This window comes from Leiobunum rupestre, chromosome 5, assembly GCF_980474605.1.
Source record: "Leiobunum rupestre chromosome 5, qqLeiRupe1.1.hap1, whole genome shotgun sequence".
Classification (NCBI taxonomy): Eukaryota; Metazoa; Arthropoda; class Arachnida; order Opiliones; family Sclerosomatidae; genus Leiobunum; species Leiobunum rupestre.
In genome coordinates this window covers 16,580,215-16,598,385 of record NC_143388.1, presented here as the reverse complement: position 1 = coordinate 16,598,385, position 18,171 = coordinate 16,580,215, and the positions used below count along the sequence as shown (strand labels likewise).

Genomic DNA, 18,171 nt, shown 5'->3' with positions numbered 1-18,171 from the left:
AATAATTATAAGAGGAGGTTAGGAACCATAACGTTTCAAATCATCGATTAAATCTCACTAAAAATTCCAAAGAAATAAATTTCGTAGCGTGAGTTATGAAAATAGAGAATTGCAATCTGACGCGGTTTGCTACCCTCCAGATCTGTTTCCAGAATTAAGATCAACGATATGTTTACGAGCGGTGGGTTTCGAACTCCATCTTCCGGGAGAAAAAAAATCGAGTCATTTAGTTCCGGGTGACGCCGTCAGAGGGCCATCGCGTATTGAATGAACCAGCACGCGCCACTGCGAAAAGGAGCGATTTATATTCGTTATGAGTCGTGGCGCAACTTCGAGGCAAGCTACTTATCCCGGGGTAGTCGCGCCATCTATATGCAAGGAGGAATGATGGTAAAAAAGTAGCCTTTATTACGGGTGGGCCAGCCCACCGTAGTGGACTTCTAATATAGCCTGTGATTTATTGACAGACATGAAGATGGTTACTTGTACGGTTACTGGTCTAAAATATTCTAACATCACAATTTGCGAATATAGTTAAGGTCGAAGGTGAATCGTGAAATATAACAAATATTATTACATTATTACATTATGATATTATGATATTACTACATTACTACATTATGATATTATGATATTATGATATTATGATATTACTACATTATGATATTATGATATTACTACATTACTACATTATGATATTATGATATTATGATATTACTACATTACTACATTATGATATTATGATATTATGATATTACTACATTACTACATTATTACATTATGATATTACTATATTACTATATTACTATATTATTACATTATTACATTATGATATTATGATATTACTACACTTACTACATTATGATATTATGATATTATGATATTATGATATTATGATATTACTACATTATGATATTATGATATTACTACATTATGATATTATGATATTATGATATTACTACATTACTACATTATTACATTATGATATTACTATATTACTATATTATTACATTATTACATTATTACATTATTACATTATTACATTATTACATTATTACATTATTACATTATTACATTATTACATTATTACATTATTACATTATTACATTATTACATTATTACATTATTATATTATTACATTATTATATTACTATATTACGATATTATGATATTATTATATTATTATATTATTAATTTAATGAACCGAATTTCAAAATGGCTTACAGGGAAAAAAACATATATAGTGAAGCCATAAGATGTTCGACTTTAATGCTTCTATTCGTTGCTAGATGGCGCCAATTTAAAAGGATAGTCTAAAAGAAAGAAGTTGAGAATTTTAAGAAACATATTCAAGCGATATTGTAATCGAAAATAACAAGATTTAATTTAATAAGATTCCTTTCGCTAACAATTGAGGAAAATTAATAATTTCCGCTAAATATCATTAGACAGCAAAATATTATTCACTAAAAATGTAGCATTTCATCATAATCTTCTGTCGAAACTATTCAAGAACACGGGAATAAAATGTTAATATAATTTTTAGTCGTACAAGTGGACCTGTAAAATCGTATTAATAATTCAACTAATACTTTTACGAATTCTCGAAATTGTATCCGAGTCGGAGATAAACTTGGATATCCGGAGCGTGGGTGTAATTCTATTGCCTACCCGCAGAGCTGGCTTAGATAGCTAAACACGGCTCGGAAGCATAAATATAGAGTTCTGGGAAATCCTACATGATCGCCAGCGACATCTACGCGTTCCAAAATAAGCAAAAACACCCACACACGCTTTCTACTAATAGGTAAAGCTCGCGCGGAATACGGGCGTAACAAACAAAGTCGCTAAATATAGCAACAACTACGGACTGACCGGGCAATGATATTAAAGGCAAGACGACCTATTGGTTGCCTTTCGTCGAAGTGCCGGGTTTTGCCGTATGTTCGCCATATCATTTTCTTCATTTGTCAAGCATTACGTTTCCAGGATTTTTTACTCGTACAACCGCAGCGCGGTTAGGTAACGAAAGACCTGCGAGAGATCGGGCAAAACCGGGCTTACCAATTTCCGGGTCCAATTGAGAAGGAAGTGAGAGTCGCGTGCTTAGTTAGTTTATCTACGGGCTCTCGGTTAAGTATGATAAGAGAAGAGTTATTCGAGCGCGTTTCAACAGTTCAAGAGCGCAGCGTGGCGGAAGCTGATCGAAGGCCCGCCAAGCTGTTCTCGGCAAACTGCGCTTAACCGAGTGTTAAGGAACGGATCGGACATTCTAACAGAAGCGTAATACAGCGGAGTGAGCTCTAGCCACCAAAGCGATTTTCTGTCTGTTTCTTTTGGGGCTCACTACGTCAAAAATAGAGAAAGAAGCGCGCCTTGACAGATGAAGAGCACGCCACGGAGGTCACGTCACTTGGGAGGGACGCAATCCCTCGCGCCATCACGACGACTAGCGCCATCGATTGGTGACTCTCCGAATTACTACACCAATGATATTCCGAATCACTTGGTCAATGCAAGTTCGCTTTTCGAAATGAATGCGTGGGCACGGCCTTACTAATATTCAACTTATAACGCAAATTTACATAAGGTTTCGTGTCCTAGATATTTTATTTAGGCCTTTCAATTTCAATTCTTGAAAATGTAGTCTGACCACTTGAGCTGTTAAAAAATCGGTGCGCACTGCTGTACTTAAGTGGTTATAGTTTATTTAACGTGAGAGATCACGAAGCGAAACAGCACCCCACACAAGGAGAGCGCAACACGTCAAAAGTCGTGCATTTTCTTGCGTACAGTTTTCATTGGTTAGACGCTTTAGCGCCTACTGCCTGCTGCCGTCGGAAGGGAAAAATTTAGAAATTGTCTTCCCCCTTTCCGTAAAAAGTTCAGCGAAAAGGCTCGTACAATGAAATTTGTACACAACACTGCGTTCTCCTTGTGTTTGTTGCTCTTAGATGTCACGGTTACGTTACCATGGCCACGAAAAAAGGTCACACCCACGAGACAGCTACAAATACTTTGTGGCCATACAACGCACTTGGTGACATTGGATATCTTTGCACCTTTTCACCGACATATTACCCTAGTTGTATCGCTACTCGAACTATATTTACTCTAGTAACTTGACTACAGATGCGGATGGTAATTCAAACTTACTAAAATTGATATAAGTAATTTAAGCACCATATTTTAGTCTTTCGAGATAACGTGAGCAATCTTAGCCCTTTGTAATTTGTACCTTGCATACATTATCATTGAAAAAGAACTTTAATTAAGGTTCTGGCAAAACAGACGAAACTCCAGTATTTTAATTAAATTTCGTAAAGTCGTCTTTCTCCCAATGAATATTCATAAAAGAGAGATAATTTTGGAAAAACAGAAATGGATTAACAAATTCTAATATTGGCTTAAATTGGATGCACGGAGGTGTACACACAATAGGGTTGAAATTTCACACAACCTGCTTTTAACGAATCTTTGTCGTTGCGATATTTGCCAAGAAGTCTTTCCACGTCGACAAACTTTCTCAATAAAAATTCTTAATTTTAAAAGGCGCGTAAAAAAGCTTCTTATAGGGCTTTTAATTTTAAAAATAAGACAGAACCGTTCCTTAATTAAAACCTTCTTTAAAGGCTGTCTCAAAGATGAGAAAAAAAACCTAACTCCATCCTTTGATGCAGCAAGGGTGCGTGAGATTTAATGGCAAATATTGCGCGTAATTTTTTTTCTTCCAGGCCACTAAACCCAGGGTACATACACTTAGGAATATATTTGCGCCGGATCGCTAGCTGCTCGGATTAAGTCCGCAGAGTCCTGAGGGCCTATTGCCAGGCCTTTTATATTGCTTTTTGGCTATTATAACAAATTCACCAGCGACAAAAAAATATCCCTATAAAAGCTTAAGCTTTCGCGACTTCGTTTAGTTCCACCAGCACTCGCTAGGTGTCTCCGCGGCTATCGATATACGCGCGGAGCAAACAAAAATGGGGATTAAAAACGGGGCCTGGGGCCGTTTAGCGGCAGACCCCGAGATGGCGCTAGTGGCGAGGTATTAAAGATGGCCCGTGTAAAAGCCAGAGCGGGCTAAGTACTTCCGTTTCATGCTAAGAGCCTGTCGTTTTTTTTCCCTTCGTTCGCCTTTCTGTAAATTAATTTCCTAAGGCGGGGCCAGTCACGTGGCGCCCTCTGTTTATAGACGACCGAACTAAATCCCAGCTCCGCCTGTTTTAAAAGGTCTTTTCATGCCCAGAAGGTTTCGTCTAAAAGCGGATTTTCGCGGAAATATATATACCTATTTAGGGGTGAACTAAATCTAGAATCCATTAATGCGGTGAAAAATACGTACTCGACGTTCTAGATGTGGATGAACTCAAAATTTAAACCATATTAGTCTTTCATCTCTACTTTAAAATATTGTAAGGTTACAAACATAAGTATGACACTGACCGGTTTAGGTTAACCCATAAGCACCTCTTAAATACGCCCAAGTTAAAGGGACACAGAATTCAACTAGAATTTCCGATAGCTCAACCTCTTCCGCACCCCGTGATAGCGGTTCCAACCAATCATAGTTTAGCTAGGGTTTTTACGGCCCTTTTTCCTAACCCTATCCTAAGAAACTAATTATATATTTTACGTGTTCTTGTTTATGTGCATTAAAAACTGAGTACTTTTAGGTTCAAGAAAAGTACTGATTAAAGTTAGCTTTTTACACGTTTTTCTTTTACGTTTCACAGTCTAAAGTTTCTAATACGGCTCAGACGAACATATATATTTCATAGTGAACGTCAGAGATTTGGCTAACAATAACAGTAGGGAATTATCTGAAAACGCGCTATCGAGAACACTGCGATTTTCGTTTTACAGTTCAAAAAGTCTTAGCCTGGCGTTATTTCTTCACAATCAAACCTTTTCATTTTTCAGTCTAGACAGTTTTTAGTTCATAAATCATAACATCCAACTAGCGTTCCTAATATTATTGGTATATTGTAATATTTGACTTAATGCACAAATTGGTAAAGCTCCCAGTAAAAACAATCCATACAAGATATGGGAAATATTTAAAATTTAATTCATAATATTCCTTTTAGAATAAATATGACCGTGAATTAATTTCTGCGTTGTTTAATATGCAACGAAAACGAAAGTGAATTTTCTTGTTATGAATAGTGTAGCGGTTCCGGCTATACTGAAAGTTTTACAGACAGGCTAGCAAACCGATCTAAGTCCACGAGTCCAAAAACTACAAAGGGAAAGTGAAGCTAGTGGGGTGCTCTGAGTCCGCTAGTTCAAAAACTACAAAGGGAAAACGAAGCTAGTGGGGTGCCCTCAGTCCGCTAGTTCAAAAACTACAAAGGGAAAACAAGCTAGTGGGGTGCTCTCAGTCCGCTAGTTCAAAAACTACAAAGGGAAAACAAGCTAGTGGGGTGCTCTCAGTCCGCTAGTTCAAAAACTACAAAGGGAAAACGAAGCTACTGGGGTGCCCTCAGTCCGCTAGTTCAAAAACTACAAAGGGAAAACGAAGCTAGTGGGGTGCCCTCAGTCCGCTAGTTCAAAAACTACAAAGGGAAACGAAGCTAGTGGGGTGCCCTCAGTCCGCTAGTTCAAAAACTACAAAGGGAAAACAAGCTAGTGGGGTGCTCTCAGTCCGCTAGTTCAAAAACTACAAAGGGAAAACGAAGCTAGTGGGGTGCCCTCAGTCCGCTAGTTCAAAAACTACAAAGGGAAAACAAGCTAGTGGGGTGCTCTCAGTCCGCTAGTTCAAAAACTACAAAGGGAAAACGAAGCTACTGGGGTGCCCTCAGTCCGCTAGTTCAAAAACTACAAAGGGAAAACGAAGCTAGTGGGGTGCCCTCAGTCCGCTAGTCCAAAAACTACAAAGGGAAAACAAGCTAGTGGGGTGCTCTCAGTCCGCTAGTCCAAAAACTACAACGGGAAAACAAGCTAGTGGGGTGCCCTCAGTCCGCTAGTCCAAAAACTACAAAGGGAAAACAAGCTAGTGGGGTGCTCTCAGTCCGCTAGTTCAAAAACTACAAAGGGAAAACGAAGCTAGTGGGGTGCCCTCAGTCCGCTAGTCCAAAAACTACAAAGGGAAAACAAGCTAGTGGGGTGCCCTCAGTCCGCTAGTCCAAAAACTACAAAGGGAAAACAAGCTAGTGGGGTGCTCTCAGTCCGCTAGTTCAAAAACTACAAAGGGAAAACGAAGCTAGTGGGGTGCCCTCAGTCCGCTAGTCCAAAAACTACAAAGGGAAAACAAGCTAGTGGGGTGCTCTCAGTCCGCTAGTTCAAAAACTACAAAGGGAAACGAAGCTAGTGGGGTGCCCTCAGTCCGCTAGTTCAAAAACTACAAAGGGAAAACAAGCTAGTGGGGTGCTCTCAGTCCGCTAGTTCAAAAACTACAAAGGGAAAACGAAGCTAGTGGGGTGCCCTCAGTCCGCTAGTCCAAAAACTACAAAGGGAAAACGAAGCTAGTGGGGTGCCCTCAGTCCGCTAGTCCAAAAACTACAAAGGGAAAACAAGCTAGTGGGGTGCTCTCAGTCCGCTAGTTCAAAAACTACAAAGGGAAAACGAAGCTAGTGGGGTGCCCTCAGTCCGCTAGTCCAAAAACTACAAAGGGAAAACAAGCTAGTGGGGTGCTCTCAGTCCACTAGTTCAAAAACTACAAAGGGAAAACGAAGCTAGTGGGGTGCCCTCAGTCCGCTAGTCCAAAAACTACAAAGGGAAAACGAAGCTAGTGGGGTGCTCTCAGTCCGCTAGTTCAAAAACTACAAAGGGAAACGAAGCTAGTGGGGTGCCCTCAGTCCGCTAGTTCAAAAACTACAAAGGGAAAACGAAGCTAGTGGGGTGCTCTCAGTCCGCTAGTTCAAAAACTACAAAGGGAAACGAAGCTAGTGGGGTGCCCTCAGTCCGCTAGTTCAAAAACTACAAAGAGAACATGATGATCGCTATGGCATACCGACACAAGAACACTTAGATAATAATATGGACTAGTACATAACTGCCAAAAACACAAACTAATTATTTGAACTTTAATGGATCGAAAAGTGGATGCTAACCTACGCACCTTCATAACGCATCATAAAACAGGGCCCCAACTTTTAATAGCCTTGTTATAAAAGCGGTGTAATAAATAATTAGCGCTGCCAAACATGACGATAACAGTCGACGGATGGTACAACGTATCTATATTAATAGATCTTGGCTTTAGAAGATGCAAACCAGCGGGCGGCCGCCAATGGATTAAGTTAGGCGCAGTCAAATTCCCTTTTGGCGGCGCCGAAAGGAGGGCCCCGGGTTCATTCTTAAATGATTGCCAATTTCGGAAACAGAGGCCTTTTCGACCGCCAGCATAGAAAAGGGGCGCCATTTTCTCGGGAATTATGGGCAAAAGCTCTTTCATTCGCTCTCCACAACGGAATATTTAGCTCCTCTCTAATCCCGGATTAAAAGCGAATGCAAATTTAATAGGAATTAACATTCAATTCGACTTCGATTGCCACCGCGGCTGCTCAATCTAGTCGCCCCTCTTCCTCCTACAGCGCCACGCAGCGGACTACATTAAAAGCACTATCTCTAAGGTCTGTATTTCTCTCTCTCTTCCGCCGCGAATAGAATTAAATTGGATGCACCCTTTTCAAAAAATGGTTTGGAAAATATATCGATTAAGGACGAATGATTAAAATGATTCCAATCGATGCAAGGTGTATTGATCGATTTAAATTTTATATTAATTAATATTCATGCCAATTTATTTAATTTATGCCAATTGACTAACCTTGTGCCGACGGACACAAATTTTTGCCGATTGGCTAAAACCGTGGAAATTTTTTAAAGAAAGTATAAAAACTAAATTAAAAATTTATACTCTAGCTAATTTAGCCTATTCTACTTCCTATTTGTGATGTTTTTTTTATTAAATAATTGATAATTCTGTAGGTTTTTTCTTAATAATTATGAATATTATTTTAAATAATAATTATTTAAATTATTTATAATTAAAAAGTCATTTTTGAAATCAGGGGAGTCGATTGACTACATCCGTGTCGATTGATTAAATCCGTGTCGATTGATTAAATCCGTGTCGATTGATTAAATCCGTGTCGATTGATTAAATCCGTGTCGATTGACTAATTCCGTGTCGATTGATTAAATCCGTGTCGATTAAATAAATCCGTGTCGATTGATTAAATCCGTGTCTATTGATTAAATCCGTGTCGATTGATTAAATCCGTGTCGATTGATTAAATCCGTGTCGATTGATTAAATCCGTGTCGATTGATTAAATCCGTGTCAATTGATTAAATCCGTGTCGATTGACTGAATCCGTGTCGATTGACTGAATCCGTGTCGATTGACTGAATCCGTGTCGATTGATTAAAATGTATGCCGAATAACTAAATTTATGACGACTGAGTGGATTTATGTCGATTGTCTAAATTTATTTCGATTGATTAAATATAAGCCGATTGGCAGCAATTAATTCCGATTGATTAAATTTAAGCCGATTGGCAGCAATTAACATCGATAAATTAACTAAATTTCGTTTGTTTAAAATTCAAGATGGTTGACTAAATTATGCAGATTGACTAATTGTTTACCGATTCCCAATATTTTGCCGATTGACTAAATTTATGGCAAAAGGTGTGCATTAGCTAGATTACTATGAGAAAATCTTTCATAAAATCAGGCGTCATGTTATCGCGTTGATGTAATTTTCTTACAAACAAGTACTGATTTAATAAGTAACTGCATTAAAATTTACGACAAAAACGCTTCCATAAACTAGCCGTTTTCCCCCGGATTAAAACACCCGTATTTGTATATTCAAATCTGTTTAAAAGAAAATTAAATTTAATCAATCAGAAGCTACCATCCTTCAAATAGAAAAAAAATCTCCAAAGAGACGAAAAGCGAATGATAAATTCTCCTTAAAGCACAATTGATTTCTTCGGGGAAAAAGTTGAGAATATTTTTTTCCTTACGAATTTCAGAGATGGTGGGCTTAACACCATGCAAAAGTGAGTGACACGCTCTTGACACTTCATTCTGGACTAATCAATTCAGTCGCACGATACGTTGAGGGTGGGGAGGGAAAAAAATCTGCTTCGGGATTGAAATGGCACTCCTAGTTGTATCACTCGCGGGCCAACCCAAACCCCAACCCCAACCCCGAGAGCCAAAAGTCTCCTTGTTTACATTCGCCACTTTCTAAGACAGATTTCATCCCGGTGGCATAATAACCTAGGCAAACATCTCTATCAAATTCTCCCGCCATCTTTCCAAATCTCCTCGGAGGGGGTAGAAGTTCCCGGTAAGTCTACCCCCCCGCACACACCCTGCCCCGGCAAGCCCCAACGCGTTTACGTTTCTCTATTCTCTCTGTCTCCAGAATGTCTAAAATTTTAAAAATGAACTGCGCCCTCTTCCGCCATCTATCGGGGGCGGCGGGTAACGACAATATGTCTACCGGAGTCTGCCAGAGAGGAGGCAAAAGGTTCTAAATTAATTATTTCCAAAGCCAAGCTCCTTTAATCATAAATGTCAACAAAGAGACTCTTCGTTTTATCTTACGGAATATATCTGGCCTTCACTCAGACCTTGAGGGGGTTTATGGATTAGTCTAATAAATTTTTCACGCAATTATCTTGGGCAAATATCAACGCTCAATGAAAATATATAAATATACCAATAATTTTTTACAATTTGAAAATTTTTACCTCTCCGAGGGGACTTTGTACCCTAGGAGGGGTTATACAACCACCGTGTCTGTGGGTCTGTCTGTCAGGCCTGCGAACGCGTTCGCATTTTCGGGGCGTACGCAGTTTCTTAGAATCAGGGAAAAGTTTTTTTCCAAAAGCGCCCTCTTTCTGTCATTGGGTGTAGTATAATTTTTTAATCAGCCGGGATTCGAACCCGAGCCCTCTTGAACGACAGGTGAGCGTTTTACCGCAGAACCACGGATACAGTTACGCTTCACTGAAAATTAAAAACTCTTCCGAGGAGAGGTATATTTTGGCTTGCCAACTTGTTATTATTTATCACGGTAAGGTCTAAAGCAAAGGGATTGCGAACGAAATTATTTTTAAATGGATAAAAATTAATTTTCTACGTTGTAGCCGCGTAGCATATTTTGAAAGATTTAAAAGTCTAAATATAAAAAGAACGGAATTGAAAACGGGGACTAATTATCAAGAGTTGTATATATACCGCGTATTAAAATTAGAACAGTGGCGGGGGAAATAACGAGATCGATCTATATTCGAAATCATTTGAAACCGAGCTTCATCGCGGAGGTAAATTCTTCATTAGCGTCAGCTTGCAAAAATAGAAAGCGCAAATTGATTTCGGGGTGGAAATGATGGCTGGCCATTGAGCATCACTATTGTTCGACCAAAATAGATCATCGACAGACTGTTCGATAAATAAAACTATCAGACTAGAAAGTTTCAAATTGAAGAGAAGGAACAGAAAAAATACTTTCTAAATTCTATACGAAGAGTATTAATTTGTACGTTTTATGATGGCCTGTGTTATTACTTTCCAATTACTCCTTAATGTATACCCGTGATATAAATAGATTTATCAGCAAACTCATCGGAATAAAATAAGAAATAAATTATTTTATTCGTAAGAAAGCAGGAAATTTCTTAAAATAGAGAAAACGTATAATTTCAGATATTTTAAAAATCAGAAATTTTGCTTAATATTTTTTCTTGATATTAGAAGATACATTTAAAGTTTTTTTTCTAATATCAATGAGCAAATTATATTAATACAATTACATTTTTTGTAATAGGTTAAGCAATATATATGCATATACAAGGTACGTGTTTCAAAGGTTATGTAAAAATTGTAAGGAGTTGTAGGGGGTGAGTTGAGAAGAATGCCTGTTTTTTTTTCATTTTCCTACGATGAATTAAAAGAGCGCCAGAGAGCTTCAAAGTGTGGCCAACTAGCCCCTGAAAGTAGGCTGCAAGAAGCACAACACAAGCAGCAGGGACTTTAAATAGTGTTTAAGTTTACTTTTTTACGCTGGTTACCTCGATTTGTTTACAAAATCTTTTTTCACCTATCACACGAACCCAAACCTTAATGTTCGCATTTCCCTGCTGCTTGGTTTTGCGCTTGTTGCAGCCTACTTCCCGGGGCTAGTAGGCCACACTTTGAAGCTCTCTGGTGCTCTTTTAACTCATCGTATTAAAATGGGGAAAAACAGTAAAACTTCTCAACTCACCCCCTACAACTCCTTCAAATTTTGCATAACCTTTTGAAACATCCTGCATATACATATATATATATATTCTGTACGCTTCCTGTATATACCTTTATTCTGTACATTTGAAATAAATCAACTAAAAATAAAATACCGATTAATTAAATTGTCACCAATTTCGTACGAATATAAGAGACCTTCAACATGTTCACTTGAAACTTGAAGGCGTTGAAATGGACATGAACTCGACGCTTCGGGGGTTCATGAAGTATTTCTAGCCAAGGCACCACCATGATTTATTGTACTCTAAATTATGAATCGTTGGGAGAAAAGAGAAAGCAGGAGAGAGGGAAAAGGCAGCTCTCCGTTGAGATAAATCCAGCAATGAGAAACTACAATCCTTCAAGCATCCAATTGATCTGTCTCGCCTCCTGTTCTAGCTTTCCAGGCTCCATCTCTGGCCTGGGGGTATTTACCTAAGGGGCAAGGCTGGCATCTATCCGAAACGAAAATTGGGTTCCCCAACCTCTCCGATACGGTGTCTATAGTCGAGTTAAGGGTTAGTCGTCAGAGTAAGATGCTACACACACATTGTCCGCGGAATTAGCTGGAATTGACGGGCTCGCTTTAACAAGTTTAGTTCCCCAGTTGCGTAGTCCCTATTCAACTGCAGTCTGTCATTTAGCATATCAGGCTGGCTTTCCTCCGAGATGCTATTCTAAGCCTGTATACAGCATTGCCGACGATGTTTAGAGCCTGTCTCTTGCACGACTAATAATTTAAATTCAATATAGTGGCGTAAACGCGAGCTGGTTAAGCCAACTCTCGACTCCGGTCTGGTTCAGCCCATTTGCAACCCGCTTTCAAATTCAAATTCAAAATATTTTTAGTTTTAACCGCATGTACATATTTTTGCTTAGAGGACCAAGTCAACATGACTTATAGCCCTCTTGCATTGACCAACTATACACTTTTTTCTGATTATAAGATAACAGAAGAACAATAAAAATAAAAATTAATATTAGGTAAAAAACCAGAAAGTTACTAAAATTCTAAAAGTTTGGATGCCATTATTTAGAGTCTTACAATAATAAATTTAACTAATAGCTTTCGAAAATTATTTTTAAACGTTTTTTAACTCTTGACACGGTATTGAAGTTTTCAATTTTATTATAGTACCGGTTAAATAACTTAACTCCCGCGTATAATAACGATGTTAGTTTTATTGTTGTGTTACATAATGGAGTTTCTAATATATTATTGGACCTAGTGACGCGGTTTGTAACTTGTAGTTTAAAGAGGTTAACCTGCTTAGACGTTATACTACGGTAAATGAAATTTAAACAGGCATACTTTTAAATTTGCGAAATATTTAGTAATTTGCTCTTTAGGAATTACGTTTTTGTAGGATCTCCATTCGTTTGATGAACACGATGTTTTCATAATTCGCTAATAGAATATTAAAATTTTAATAATTTTAAATTTAAATTTTTATACGCTGCTATTATTTAGTAGAACATCTCCGAAAGTCAACGGTTGTAAATTCCCTTACCCTTACTCGCGAAGACTAACTTCTCTGGTTTGTGGTAACGTAGCTTTAGACGATCCAATGTCCAAGTGTTGATCTAACTGGAATCAAGACAGATTCAGTTTGAATGCAATTTTGTTGACATCAAATAATTATGACCATATAGGAATAAAGTGAAATTTCCTGCATTGTAGTTGATTCAAATGTAACACATTTTGGATTGTAATTTTCGATTAAAATCGAATTGGGATCGGCCCCGTTTCGTATTCAATTTTGAAATCAAGTTTGATTTGTCATTTTCGTTACTGTTTGATTCTAAAAGAGATAAGATATATTTTTTATTTAATTTTTGGGATATCAAATCGAGTCTTAAGGTGTGGTACAGGTTCAAACAATCCAAGTTTTAGTCCAGGTTTTGTAGTCAGCGAATGGTAAAAATAAATTATCGTAAAATTAATCAAGGATGGGTTTTTTAATTCACGAAATAAAAGTTTAAAAAATTGTCAGACTTAAAATTATGCAAATGAAATTCTTAAAGAAAATACAAGATATTGAAATCGAGATGGCGAAAACTAGCGGTACTTTTTAAGAAGAATATTTTGGGCGTAAACGATATAGCGACATCTACATTTATCAAACAGAACTATGGCGACTCTTAAATTCGTCCGCTTGAGTATTATTGTCTGGTTTAACAGTTGATATTGTAGTGTTTTGAAAACCAATGTAGCGAGCAGATGAAAAACAGCTATTTATTACATTTTTTGCCGCTGTACGTCATTAGTGTTGCCACGAAGCCTATTTTCCAATGCAAGAGAGCTTATTTAAAATGTAAATGTTATCCAATCGAAATAATTTGTAAAAGCTACCTGTGGAATGAAGTGTTATTTATTTGAACGCTATTTATTTGAACGCTATTTATTTATAGGCTATTTATTTATAGGCTATTTATTTATAGGCTATTTATTTATAGGCTATTTATTTATAGGCTATTTATTTATAGGCTATTTATTTATAGGCTATTTATTTATAGGCTATTTATTTATAGGTTATTTATTTATAGTCGCAAGCCAGATTTCCCGCACGGTACTGACGAGTCCCAAATAGGACGAAACCGGTCTACCGTTGGATTTTCTGGCTATTTTATTTTATTTAATTTAATTTAATTTAATTATTCACTCGAAGATCTATTTGGTCCGAGTTTCGTGTTTTTGTTTGCTTGAAGATCTATCGGTACAAGCTATTAGTAAGTTTTTAAATTTCTTCAAATTTGTTTAGGGTTTAGCTTTATTATCCCTTTTCTTTATGGACTTATCTACTTATTCGCCAATTTTATCATCCTTTACAATGCAGTCCATAGTTGGTTCCTTTTAACTTATTTATTTATAGGCTATTTATTTATAGGGTATTTATTTATAGGCTATATATTTATCGGTTATTTGTGTTTCGGTTATTTAATTTTAGGTTATTTACTTATAGGTTATTTATTTATAGGTTATTAATTTATTGGTTATTTATTTATTAGTTATTTATTTATTTGTTATTTATTTTTAGACTATTTATTTTTAGACTATTTATTTACAGACTATTTATTTACAGACTATTTATTTACAGACTATTTATTTATAGACTATTTATTTATAGACCATTTATTTATAGACTATTTATTTATAGACTATTTATTTATAGACTATTTATTTATAGACTATTTATTTATAGACTATTTATTTATAGACTATTTATTTATAGACTATTAATTTATAGACTATTTATTTATAGTTTATTTATTTATAAGCTATTTATTTATAGAATATTTATTTATAGATTATTTATTTATAGACTATTTATTTACAGACTATTTATTTACAGACTATTTATTTACAGACTATTTATTTATAGACTATTTATTTACAGACTATTTATTTATAGACTATTTACTTATAGGTTGTTTATTTATAGGTCGTTTATTTATACTTTACACATACGTTTTTATTTATAGGTTATTTATTTATACTTAACACATTTATACATTTTCATTTATAGGTTATTTATTTATACTTTATATATTTATACGTTTTTATTTATACTTTAAATATTTATACGTTATTTATAATGTGAAATGAAATCAGCAAAGGCCCATTCTCGCTAAAACCCGCCTAGCACATAGCCTGCAGGCTATTAAATTATCGAAATATAATTTGGAACTTATATGGCCGCGCTCTAATCGAAGAGTGGTAACGATATTGTCAAGATATCAAGAAAGAGAAATCTTACTGGCACCCGCTGCCCAAAAACGGAGCGTTGCAGCCTGTCAAAACACAATGCGCGTCTCCATCTCGAAATAGCGAGTTGGCGATCGGGGCAAGGTGTAGGAAGGGGGTGAGGACCAGAGGCCCGAGCGCCGATCCTCGAACAGGCGTCGACTGGTCGACTGCAGCGCCGCCACCGACACAAAAGGGGTTTAAAAGCGAATCACGAGAGGCCAAAACCAACAGACAAATCAATATTCCAGCAGACGCGGCGTTATTTCGATTCGATGATTTAATTGAACAGTTAGAAAAGCGACAACGGCGTCAGTCTGTAACTTCATTACGACAACCCAAAGGAGCCGACGGAATATATATATACCCGATGGAGATTAAAGCCGAAGATCTAAGGATTACCTTTATCCTGGACCCCGGTAGAACGTTAGCTCCGGGCCCCAAGAGACCCTTTATTACTGGAAATGAACATACGCTTTCAAAGATATGGGTTCAAATCAGGACCTCTAAGGCTGCACGGGCCCCGGTAAAATGATAATTACGGGCCCGAAAGGAACCTCTATTACAGGATACGCTTTCAAAGAGAAGGGTTAAAATCGGGGCCTCTAAGGGTGCACGGGCCCTGGAAAAATGATAATTACGGGCCCCAAAGGAACTTCTATTACAGGATACGCTTTCAAAGAGAAGGGTTAAAATCGGGGCCTCTAAGGGTGCACGGGCCCCGGAAAAATGATAATTACGGGCCCCAAAGGAACCTCTATTACAGGAGATAAATATACGCTTACAAAGAGAAGGGTGAAAATCAGGGCCTCTAAGGCTGCACGGGCCCCGGTAGAACGATGATTCTGGGCTCCAAGCAGTGGCGTAGCCGGGGGGACACAGGCGGCAGATGCCCCCCGAAAAGTATGGTCGTACGTACAAATATTTTAATTTTTTTCCTTTTTTTTCAATGGCGTGCCCCCCCCCCCCCCCGAAACAAAATCCTGGCTACGCCACTGGCTTCAAGGAACCTCTATTACAGCAGATAAATTTACGCTTTCAAAGAGAAGGGTTAAAATCAGGGCCTCTAAGGCTGCACGATAATTCTGGGCCCCGAGAGACCCACTATAACAAGAGATAACTAAATGCTTTCAAAGAGAATGGGGCCCAATCACGGCTATTTAGGTTGCATGGGCTCCGGGAAATTAGAAAACCTTACCCAATTAAAATACCCAACATACCCTGCCATAATTAGAACTACGAAATAAGAAAATAATTAGTTTAATGAGAATACACTTGGATATTTTACTATCACAAAGACCTAGCGATCTAGGCAGTTTCCGATGGTGAAAAATTTTAAATTTACACTCTCTACCGATTTTATTTATTCGAAGCCCCCTTAATGTCATATTTCCCGCCAAACCGCGCAAGCGTACAACAAATCATTAAAGGTTTCAAGCGATTCCGCGAACTTTACAATTACCAAAAATTGCTTAGATCGAATTATAATAGTTACGCTCTTTCCCACCATCAGTTTAACACAAAAACTAAATTATCATTTCTAAAATTGGTCTCGTTAAAAAAAGTTAATAGTTATAGTTATTAAGAGTAAAGTGGTCTATTTAGTTTGAATAATTAACATTCAGGTCCGATACGTGAACCTACAAGCCAAGGCACGGTTCATAGTTGTCTTTATACGGAAATAAACGTCGCGAGTTAATTGTCGAAAATCGATCGAAGAAGTTGAAGTTTCTTGTCAAAAGTAAACGTCCGCACCGAAAATCAGTTTGTTCTAATGGGCTTTACAGCGAACGGCTACCAAAGTAATTTCTCCGACCTTGCAAGGAATAATCGACAATTCTTTTTTCAGATAATTACCGGCTGGTTATAAATATTGCAAAGAGGAAGTTCCGCTGTCAGAACTATCAGAATATCCCCCAAAACTTGCACCACGTACGTGACGAAAATGCCAAACGCCATTGTGTTTCTAGCCTGGCTCTATATCCGAGAAAGGACGTTACGAACCAAAACCATTCCTTCATTTTTCTGAAAACATCTAAATTTTCGCAACACGGGGCAGATAAATTTTAAAGCAACAGTCGGCTCTATCATTGCCACCTGTATTTTGATAAGGCCCTTGTTATTAGAGATGACAATGAATCTATCCGATTCTTCGAAAAAATTACTGGAGATCGTGGTGCCATCTATTAATGGCGAAGGAAGCTAAGATTCAAAATAACGAAGCGATGACGTCGTCAGAGAATCATTGTATATGATTGTAGAGTATTTTAATTAAATAACTTATACTCTACTTACCCGAGGTGATAATCACCGATTTTGTTCAAAGTCGGGTATAATGTACACCTCTATGTTACTTGAAAAACCTGTAAGGAAAAGTTGTGACGGGCTTTCGTTTTGCCATGGCAACCGAAAACGTTTTTGACAACATGATTTGGAATTATTTCCATTGAAAATAACATGGGAATCTGAAGGATTTTAAGGGTCCCCCAATTAACCAAACTGCATTTAAACTTGATTAAATTTAATTTTTAAAATCAATTTAAATTTTTCTTTAACGTTTTTGAAATTTCCTAATTTTTTCATTTTTTAAAAGGTTTCAAAATCCTTCAGATTCCCATGTTATTTTCAATGGAAAAATCCCAAATCATGTTGTCAAAAACGTTTTCGATTGCCATGGCAAAACGAAAGCCCGTCGCAACTTTTCCCTTGCAGGTTTACTAAGGTACATGGAGGTGTACATTATACCCGAGTTTGAAGAGAATCGGTGATTATCACCTCGGGTCGTCTCCTTGTTCGTGGACTTTAACCTAAATTATATATAGATTCGCCACTTGCTTTAAGCAACGATAGACTAAACTCATCCATGGAAAATATAAATAGTGATAGAAAATTATTAATGGTTCTAGCTGATTAGATCATGATGTATTTTCATGTTATCTATTAGAAAAAATTAATTGTACTATGATATTACCAGACTCATTTAACCACCGAAACGGTTAGAGGATTTTTACAGAAATAACTATCTAATTAAGGGTACCCGCGATCTCACAATGCTATTAACGGAACCTAATAAAACAAAATTAATTAAGCCTAAAAAAACTAATCGAAAGCAATTAAAATTAGCGAGTTCAATTGCCACTTAAGAATTTCCGACTTAAACACAAAGGGATTAT

General features: G+C 37.2%; 1 long non-coding RNA gene across 1 annotated transcript in view; it reads right to left on the bottom strand.

Moving 5' to 3' along the window:
• Positions 1–1,275: 1,275 nt before the first annotated feature.
• The window catches only part of LOC149943650 (uncharacterized), a 278,012-nt gene continuing 261,116 nt past the window's right edge, over positions 1,276–18,171 (bottom strand). Inside the window, exon 6 of the long non-coding RNA XR_016481060.1 lies at positions 1,276–1,313. This is a non-coding gene — a long non-coding RNA (uncharacterized LOC149943650). The remainder of the gene's footprint in view (positions 1,314–18,171) is intronic.